This window comes from Diadema antillarum, unplaced genomic scaffold (assembly GCF_040938485.1).
Source record: "Diadema antillarum isolate AM-2024a unplaced genomic scaffold, OU_Dant_1.0 seq00001158_RagTag, whole genome shotgun sequence".
NCBI lineage: Eukaryota > Metazoa > Echinodermata > Echinoidea > Diadematoida > Diadematidae > Diadema > Diadema antillarum.
In genome coordinates, this window is record NW_027271968.1 from 313,398 (window position 1) to 323,860 (window position 10,463).

The 10,463-nt window shown below is 39.4% G+C and overlaps 1 pseudogene; it reads left to right on the forward strand.

The window, feature by feature from the left end:
- The first annotated feature begins 7,196 nt into the window (after positions 1-7,196).
- Positions 7,197-8,307, forward strand: LOC139744319 (uncharacterized; annotated as a pseudogene).
- Positions 8,308-10,463: the final 2,156 nt, after the last annotated feature.

The following is a 10,463-nucleotide window of genomic DNA, read 5'->3' on the forward strand; positions in this document are numbered from 1 at the left end:
CTCGGACTGCTGGCAGTTTGCCACAGTCAATAACATGGCCTGAACACAAAAAACCGTTTGCCCTCCGCACTTCATATTTATTTCCCACTTTCAGCAAACTCATCCCGCTATCTGACTGCCCGTGCCCGCCATGGTCAATATTATATCCATCAATCGATCTCTCCATTCATGACCACTGCACAAAGACGTCCCACCCTGAAATGCAAAGACAAACTGCTCTCCAGATAATCAACACTACCTATGCTAAACACCTTCATCTCTACACAGACGGCTCTCACGACCCCACCAGCAACAGGGTTGGTATTGGGATTTATATCCCCCGCCACGAAATAAAAATCCACGAAAGAATCTCCCGCATTTCCATATGCCGTGCTGAACTCACTGCAATTTTAGAAGCTCTTACCTGGCTAGAAACTTCTTCTCCACAGAAAGCTGCAATATTTGCAGACTCCCGCAGCGCTCTGTCTTTATTAGAAAATTATTCCTCAAATAAACACGACCTATAACTTGCGATATTTTATTGAAATGTTCAAATTTATCATCTAATGGATTTTCTCTTTCCCTAGTCTGGATCCCCTCACATTGTGGTCTAAAAGGTAATGATTGTGCAGACTCTCTCGCGAAGAAAAGTCTAAAAAAAAGATTACATAACCATCATGATCCCTCCTACCGTTTCTGAGATTAGACATTTAATCTCGACAAAATGTCTGGACGCCTGGAACGAGACCTGGCGCACATCCACCCATGGTCGTCATCTATACTTCATTCATAGTAATGTCAAACAGCTTTTCTCCATCGATTGTACTTGCCGCCGAGACGAAATTATCATTCACAGACTCAGAATGGGTCGTGCTCGACTCCCTGCTTTCTTACACTTAATTCACAAACACCCTAATGGCCTTTGTCACACCTGCAACTCCCCGGAAACTGTAGGGCACTACCTGCTATACTGTACACGATTCCTAAAACAACGTACAGCATTAGCACAAAGATTACATAAATCTACCCTGCAGCTGTCTGATCTTTTCTCCAACCAGCAGTCCATGGACCACCTGCTTCAATATGTAAAGGACACAAACCAGTATTTCACAATTTGATATCTCTTCCCTTTTATCTCTATGCCACTACCTACATTAATTGTACCTAGGTATGATGTTTGTAGAGGTCTCAAACGACTGCAAGGGAGAACTCCATACGCATACATGGTACCATCGATATACTCAATACGTCTTTGTTCTATTCCGATACCACCGTCATATTCAACGCCATCCTTAGTTCTATATCTCTATTCTTTCTCTTCTTCTACACTTATCTGCATTTTTCTCTTAGGTTAGCATCATCGATGGCTCGTGACCGACGGTAACGCTTCTTTTAATTGTGATCCATTTTCACATCCCATGCATGTAACCTTGGTAACGGGCTGACCCTATGTCAGAGAGAGGAGCTCAGCAACCTCCACCCCCCCCCCCCCCTAGCTGTCTGTCTTCTCCGTTCTGTCTTCACCCTTTCCGCTATTATTCTATCAACACTTCTCTTCCACGATGTCTCTGCTTACTAGGCTAATAATAATTAACACCTAGGCCGATAAGACAACTAGAGGCGCCTGACCCCGGGAAAGGCCAAGACATCACCGCAGAGACTCCAACCCAAAGCACCATCTGATCTGGAGATTCTCCCGCCTGAAACCCCTCGCAAACGGGAGACTCAAATATGATGTGTGCGAAGCACGAAGTTCCTAGGGTTCTAGGTGCTCTCTGGTGCTATCTAAGGCTTATTTTTTCAACACACGATAGAAATAAGTAAGAAATCCTTTCCAACGGGAGACAAAGAGCCAGGGCGGGAGAAATTAAATCTCCAGCGGGAGAACGGGAGATTTTGCAAAAATGGGTTTTCGGCGGGAGATCTCCCGTCGAAAACGGGAGAGTTGGAGTCTCTGTCACCGGCGTCGGCGGGCGGGTCCTATACTAGTCTGGGCTCCGTCCCCTTTTCCTTGGTGCGATAAACCAAGAGAGGGCGCAAATTTTCTGATGGCGATAATCGAGAGACTGCGCGCCCAACTCTTTCCCGGGTGCGTGTTTTTTTTTAGACGGCACAGATTGGGGAAACTAAAAATCTATCGGGGACCCTATCCCTAAACCTAACCCTAATCCTAATCCTAACCCTAACCATCAAACCCTAACCCTAACCCTAACCCTAACCCCAACCCTAACCCTAACCCTAACCCTAACCATAACCAAAAACCCTAACCCAACGTTCTTCCCATAGGTTTAACACGCGCCATGCCCCAATCTGTGCCGTCTTAAAAAAAAAACGCTTCCCGGGTATCGTAGTTCTCGGCGTATCGCAATCCTCGGGTGTCACGCCCTCATACGTCTTGTCGCGTACACTGAATCACCCCTACGAGTAAAAAGAGTCCAGAAGCTAGACTAGTCCTATACCTGCTTTGCCGACGGGAACGGCGTAACCCTGCATTTCTCTCGATGCAGGAGTAGGCAGATGACATCATTTCCGGAACCCTGTCCCCTTCCTTCCGATGTATATATATCATTGTAAATATAAAAATAAATGTAATTGGGTTTTTTGTAAATAATTAAGAGTATTTTAGGTTTTTATAATTAAATTTAAGGTATATCTGAATAATTATATTTTTGGAGCAAATTGCCCACCCGGCAGAGAGCTCCACAATCCAAAAGAACAACAACAACATTCATCAATTGGGAATAGGATGTAGTATAGGTATAGGTTGTATAGGACATTAGGAACAGGTTAGGATAGGATTATTCAATTCAATTCAATTCAATTCAATTCAATTTATTCATTTTATGAAATGACATATAAAATATTCACATAAATGTGTGAGTCAAAGAAGGAAATCACGCAAAAGCCCAGGGCTTGGAAATGGAGATTCCCTTTACAATATAGTTTAAAATCACAGTCTTGAATGAAACATATATATATATATATATATCAAAAATAGAACTTAGATTAGAGACCGTTACAAAATCAACAATATATTATGATGGAAACAGGAAACAGGAAACAAAACAACGACTGAACTAATACAACATATTACAACACAATACAATACAAAACAAAACAAACATGCATGATATTTGTCAAAGGTTTGTATAGGAATTGCACAATTTTCATCATTCATTCATATATAATAAACAATCAGTACAGATTAAGAAAAAGCTGCTTATAGTAGACGGCGAGTTGTAATGTTCTTAAAATTTTCTGTAGATTTTGATTTTTTGTGCTATTTCCCCTATTTTGGGGGTGCTTAACACGAATCCACTTGTTGCCATTTTTCTAACCGACGTCTTCACCCGTTGCCATGGCAACACATTATTTTCCTTGAAAGAACATGTATTCTTCATTAAACATCATAAAAACGTGATGTAAACACCAAAATATGTAATTATAAATCCTTTTTAATCACACTTGAGAAAGAATACAATTTTCATAATGTCATGGTTACCTTATAGCAATGACGGTTACCATGGCAACAACTATTTATAGAGAAAAAATCATATTTTTCATGAAAAGGCAAGAAAACATGACAAGATTGAGTGGAATATTTATCATAAATTGCTATCTAGATTATCAGCTTATTTTTCCACTATGTTAATTTCACATCATTTTCGTTGCTATAGCAACAGCATGACAAAAGCTGCCTTTTAAAGAAAAATACTAGCATTGCAATTGAAAGAAAAGCAAGAATACGTCCATAGATGATAAATTTCTGTATAGTGAGATTTTTTTAGCTATTTCCTTTATTTTGTCGGTGCCAAACACGAATCGACCTATTGCCATATTTCTAAATGACATCTTTAGCCGTTGCCATGGCAACAAATTATTTTCTTTGAAATAGCATGTATTCTTCATTAAACATCACAAAAGCATGCTAAAAACATCAAAATAAGTCAACATGAACATATCACGCTTCAATCAAATTAAAACTCACAATTTCCGACTGTCACAGCAACCTCATAGCAATACCGGTTGCCATGGTAACAGCTATTTTTTTTTAAAGAAAATGATTTTTTTTTATCAAAAAGCATGAAAAGATGAAAAGTTTGAGTAGCATACTCATTACAAATTGCTATGATAATTATCAGTTTTTCTCACTACGTTCATGCCACATTATTATCGTTGCTATGGCAACAACTTTTTTTCCCCTAGAAAGGAGAAGTTCCCCAGTAAAAGAAAAACTAGATAAATAAATAATCAATTTTTGTAGAGTTTAATTTTTCGGCCCTTTTTTTTTACACTTTTGGGAATGATGAAAAGGAATCCAACTATGGCCACTTTTCTAAATGATGTCTTCAGCCGTTACCATGGAAACAAATTATTTTCTTTAAAAGAACATGTGTTTTTCATTAACATCATAAAAACATGTTGTTAAGGCCAAAATATGTCATTATACATTTTTCCTCAATTAGTAAAAACAATCCTTTTTTTTCAATTACATTGATACCTCATAGCAATGACAGTTGCCATAGTAACAATTCTTAAAAAGAAAATACTGATATTTTAATAAAAAATGAAAAAATGACGAGATTGAATACCATATTCATTACAAATTACTATCAGCTTTTGTTTTCACAACGTTCATTCCACACCATTTCTGTTGCCATAGCAATAACATGAGAAAAATGTTTTTTAAGGATTTTAAAGTTCTATAGCAATCTGTTGGAAATTACTATAGAGGAGGTATCATAGTCATTTAAGGTTATCAAATGTCTCGGAGACATTAATGCTGAAACAGAGTACATCATGACGAGAAAATTGGAACTTTTGGGAAGGTTTTTAGACATTTGTATTGCTTATCATTATGTTTCCTGGGTATATATAGTTAAAAAAAATCTATTCCTTAACATGTTGTTGCGATATAGGAACAGAAATTATGTGAATAGAATTATATATGGCTAATAGTCTTGCTCATTTGCAATACTTCAAAAGTTAGGCCATAATTTCACATTTTTTTCTTGAAGATTTTTTTCTACAAAAATTGATGCATTTCGATGGCAACCATGTTAAATATTAACCATTATTTCGGATATTTCAGGTTTTAAAGGTGCAATGTGATCAGAAATTCAGGAAGCTGACTAAACTTTTGTGTTTTTACTTATTTGTTTTTTGTTTAGTGAATTCTTTCCTTCCTTATCTAATGAGTAACGTTAATTTTTTCTTTAAAAAGTAGTTTTCTCATGTTAATTCTATAGCAACAAGAACGAAGTGGGATGACTATAGTGAAAAAAAGAGAACCGACAGTAATTTGTTATAAATATGTTACTCAATCTTGTCATTTTTTATGTTTTTCATACTAAATTGTTATTACCATGACAACTGTCATTGTTATGAGGTAACCATGAAATTGAAAAATCGTGATGTTTTACTAAATTAAAGAGACATGTTTATCTGGACACATTATGGTGTTAACAGCATGTTTTCATAATGTTTAAAGAAGAACACATGTTCTTTTAAAGAAAATAATTTGTTGCCATGGCAACGGCTGAAGACATCATTTTAAAAAATGACCACGCACAGGTGCATTCCTGTTCACCATCCCCAAAAGAGGTGAAAATGCACAAAAGATTTAAACTTTTTTGAAATTGATCACTTGTTTATGTTATTCTTTATTTCTTTTTTAATGAAACAGTTTTTCTTTCTATGAAAGAAAGTTTTCCTCATGTTTTTGCTATAGCAACGATAATAATGTGAGATTAGCATAGTGAAAAAAAAAAGCTGACAATCATTGTTAGACCCAAACTGGTAATGAAATAACTTTTTCCATCAATCTTTTCATGATTTCATGCTTTTTGATTAAAAAAAATCATTATTTTCTTTAAAAAATAGCTGTTTCCATGGTGACCGTCATCACTATGAGGTAGCCGTGATATTCGGAAATTGTGATATTTAATTTAATCAGAGAAATATGTTCATATTGACATCTGTTGGAAATTACAGTAAGTTTTTATAATGTTTAATGAGGAATACATGCTCTTTTAAAGAAAATAACTGGTTGCCATGGCAACGGCTAAAGATGTCAATTAGAAATGTGGCAACAGGTGGATTCGTGTACGGCACTCCCAAAATAAGGGAAAGAACACAAAAAAATCTAACTCTTACAGAAATGTATTATCTACGGATTTACTTCATTCTTACTTTCCTGTTAATTGAAATACTTATTATTTTTTCTTTAAAAGGCAGTTTTTGTCATGTTGTTGCTATAGCAACGAAAAGGAAGTGAAATGAACATAATGTGAAAGAGGGGTAAACTGGCACCTCGTCTACAACCATACTGTCCACTGTTCACCTAGTCTAATGCCATCTCGTCTAAACTCACTTCGTCTACTACCAACTTGTCTACCAACCGTTTTGTCTAAATGCCAATTAGTCTAATTGCCATTTCGTCTACTAACCATTTAATCTAATCTCTAATTTGTCTAAGTCACATTTCGTCTAATACCCATTATGTTTATTGGCCATTTCGTCTATTAATCGTAAGGTCTATGAATGAAATAGTCAAACAGCTCATTTTGTCTAATAGCCAATTGGTCTACATCCACCTTGTCTAATACTCAATTAGTCTAATAACCACTTAGTCTACTCCCAACTGGTCTACACCCAACTGGTCTACTCCCAACTGGTCTACTCCCAACTGGTCTACTCCTAACTGGTCTACTCCCTACTGGTCTACTCCCAGCTGGTCTACACCCAACTGGTCTACACCCAACTGGTCTACTCCCAACTCCCAACTGGTCTACTTGTTATATAGTGTGTTTTTTTGTCTACTCCAAACTCCTTACTTAAGTCTACTTCATCTACTTTCCTTTCCCATTGAAATAGGTTGAACACTCTTGGTGCCCCATTTGGTTTAATTTTTTTTTCTTCTAATTATGACTTTTTATAAAAAGAATAATGTCACAGCGTGAAAAACTTGCTGTGTTGTGGTGCTGGATGTGTAATTCTATCACGTAATACTTCGTACAAGCTTCAGAGGGTTGCATATTCCTCGTGCTTTAGGCAGGAGCTTCACACAGATGGAGGATTCAAAGTCTATTGTCATGATAATGAGTTTGAGTCTTCGAGTGTATATAAAGGAGGTGGATATTCCACGCCTCTCATCTTTTTCTTGTGTAAACGGCAGGAGGTTACGTCTTCATCTTATCATACGCAGTTTCTCAACTATGGATATGTCGGAAGTCGGGGGACAGTCGACGGGCCCAGTCCCGTACACAGCTGCTGTGCCGTCGATGGCGGATTTCGAACTGTTAAAAACGCAGTTAGCAGCTTTAATGGACAACCAACCATCTGACGCTCAACATCCCGCCGGGCAGCATGCGAAGCATGTGCCCCAAACTGCCCGCGGGCATCCTCGGCGTAGCCGGGATGATGAAGATGACTTGTTAAGCATCTTTGCGGAAGAGTCTGTTGTATCAGGCGTGTCATCCCCCAGCCGTCAGGTCAGCTATGACCCAGAAGCGGACCTTGAGATTTTCTCCGCTGCACAAGTGAACAAAAACACTGGCTTTGACTCTGACGACGAATTATATGGCCATGGCCCCGAGGTGCTTGGAATTAAAGCCCGTTTTCGACGCACTTTCTACCCGGCTAACAAAAGCCGTGACCATACCGCCAAAGACTGAGTGTCTTGAAAAACTGGATAAGCAATATCTAACGCCTGCAACACCCCGTGTCGATGAACAGCTATGGGCGTCCATTCCTACCAAAGCTAGAGCGGCCGACTCTCGAGCCCAAAAACTTCAAAAAGCCGTAGTACGGGGAATGATCCCTTACGCCCATATCCTGGCAGAACTTCATGATGCCGCCGACGACAAGAGGGCAGTTGATGTGAGCCGCGTCAAACGATTGGCGCTGGATGGGATAACGCTGGCGGGACATGCCACGTATGAAATCTCGATGAAGCGCCGAAAAGATTTAAAGCCATCTTTCAACCCAAAGTATCGGGGAATTTGCAGCCGAACCGTGCCAGTGGGTCAGACACTTTTCGGTGGTGACCTTTCGGCGACATTGAAATCAGTGGGAGATACCTATTTGGTGGGGCAGAAGATCGCCCCGTCAGTAGGAAGATACCGCCGCCGTTTCGGCAACCTCACGAGTGGCAGACGTCCGGCGTTTCGCCCTCATGACAACTACCGCGATACGCGGTCAGGCAACCGTCACGGACCTCCACAGAGATCGTTCCGGCCTGCCACGATCTCTCGTCCTCCCCCTCCGAGATTTCGGGAGACTGCTGGCCAGCAGCGAAATGCCCTTGACGACTCTTCAAAAAACTAATAAGTTCAAAACATCAACAATTCCAGGCAGGAAGACTCAGGTTCTTCAGACACGCTTGGTCGGCTATAACATCCAATCAGTGGATAATTGATGCCATCACTGGCTACAAAATCAATTTCGATTCTACTCCCAAACAATCACGAAACTCCCTTTCCTTTCCTTTCTCCCACGAGGAGAAAGCTGCCATCGAAAAAGAAGTCAATTTGCTTTGCCAGAAAGGTGCAATTAGCGAAATTGCTAGGGGAGATGTTGCCTTCTTATCCACTATATTCACAGTTCCTAAAAAATTAGGAGATCTGCGACCAATTATCAATCTGAAGAATCTGAACGCCTTTGTAAAACATGAACATTTTAAAATGGAAACGTTCAGAGATGTTAAGGAACTGTTATCGCCATTCGATTATTTAACGACAATTGATTTGAAAGACGCTTATTTTACAATTTCAATGGCTGATGAGCATCGAAAGTTTCTATGTTTTTCGTGGAATGGAAAATTCTACTGTTTTAATTGTTTACCTTTCGGCCTATGCTCGGCCCCACGTGTTTTTACTAAAGTCATGAAACCTGTCATTTCGTTCCTTCGATGTAAGGGAATTCGTGCAGTTATTTATTTGGATGACATTCTCATTTTTGCACGTTCCCAAGAAGAGAGCGCACAAAATACTACATGTGCCGTCGAATTGTTGACAAACTTAGGGTTCCTAGTCAACTTCGAGAAGTCAAGTACTACACCAAAGACGGCTTTGATTTATTTGGGTCTTCAGCTAAATTCGGTTGAAATGACAGTTAGTCTACCTCTCGAAAAAGTGGTGAAATTAAAGAGTTGCGGTCGAATTCTGTTATCGTCAAACCGAGTTACTATCAGGGACCTGGCAAAGTTTATTGGTTTGATTATTTCCACTTTTGATGCGATCCCCACGGGGCGGCTGCATTTTCGCACATTAGAATGGTTCAAGACAAAGGAGCTTAGGGTGGGATTTCACGGAGCACGCGAACGATTTGCGAAGGACGCGAATGGCAAAATCCAGCATTCGCATTTTGGTCTGCAAAAGATCGCCAAACGAACGTGAGGGTTCGGAAGCGTCGTCAATTGTTCGCGAATGTCGTTTTTACTTCGGCGAGAATTTCAAAAAAGTTTGAAATTTTCTGCGAACCTTTTCCGCACACTTGGTCGTGATTTGCTCGTGAATTGTTCTCGAAAGTGTCTTTAAAGCCTCGTCATATGCGCAAGACCTTCGCAAGACAGGCGCGATGTTCGCAAAATGTTCGTGAAACCCCAAACAGACTCCGAAACTTTGGAGAATGTCTCGCGTATGTTACGCGAAATCTGCGAAGTTTTCCGATCATTTTACGACGTAATCGCAAACTGTTCGCGTACCTTTTCAGACATTCTCGCGAACGTTTAGCGCACGTTTGGGGATGTATGACCTATACGTTTTCTACAAATAAAAATCGTAGCATACACCTAAACATCAAACAATTATTAACAACTACAGTAACAAAAGAAATTAAAGACCAGCAAAGAGAAAGAAATGTTTGATATACACAAAAAAAATCGCAGAATACAGTTAAAATTAATCTAAAGTATGTAAAATTTCATTTGAAGTATAGAGATTATGTGTTGGAGGAACTGTCAAAAAAAAAAAGATCATATGCTTTACTAGTGGAGATACGTCCTAGGAAAAAAAAATGTAGGCAAGCACACAATAGAAAAATGAGAGAAAAAGAAAGGAGAAATAGAGGAAAGAAAAAAATTCAACTCAAGACAGCTTCCACCTCTCCTTGGGTACAATTTTTCTCCCATGATTATTGAAAATTTTTCGTTGTTCTTCGTGTACGTAACATGCTGTACTTTAGCAATGATACACACGACATTCGCACATACGTCGTGGAAACTTCGCACAAATTGCGCAAGAGTAGTTTTCGGCTTCATTGTCGGAAAACATTCGGAGAAAAAGTTTTCCGAATGCTGGATTTTGTCATTCGCGTCCTTCGCAAATCGTTCGCGTGCTCCGTGAAATCCCACCCTACAGAAATCAAACGGAAATTTCAACACTCATGTCCAGCTGGGGGAAAAGGAGCTCCGGGAGATAGTCTGGTGGGTTTCTCAGCCTATTGAAAGTTTTCAGACATGCTTAGTTTTGCCCGACATATCC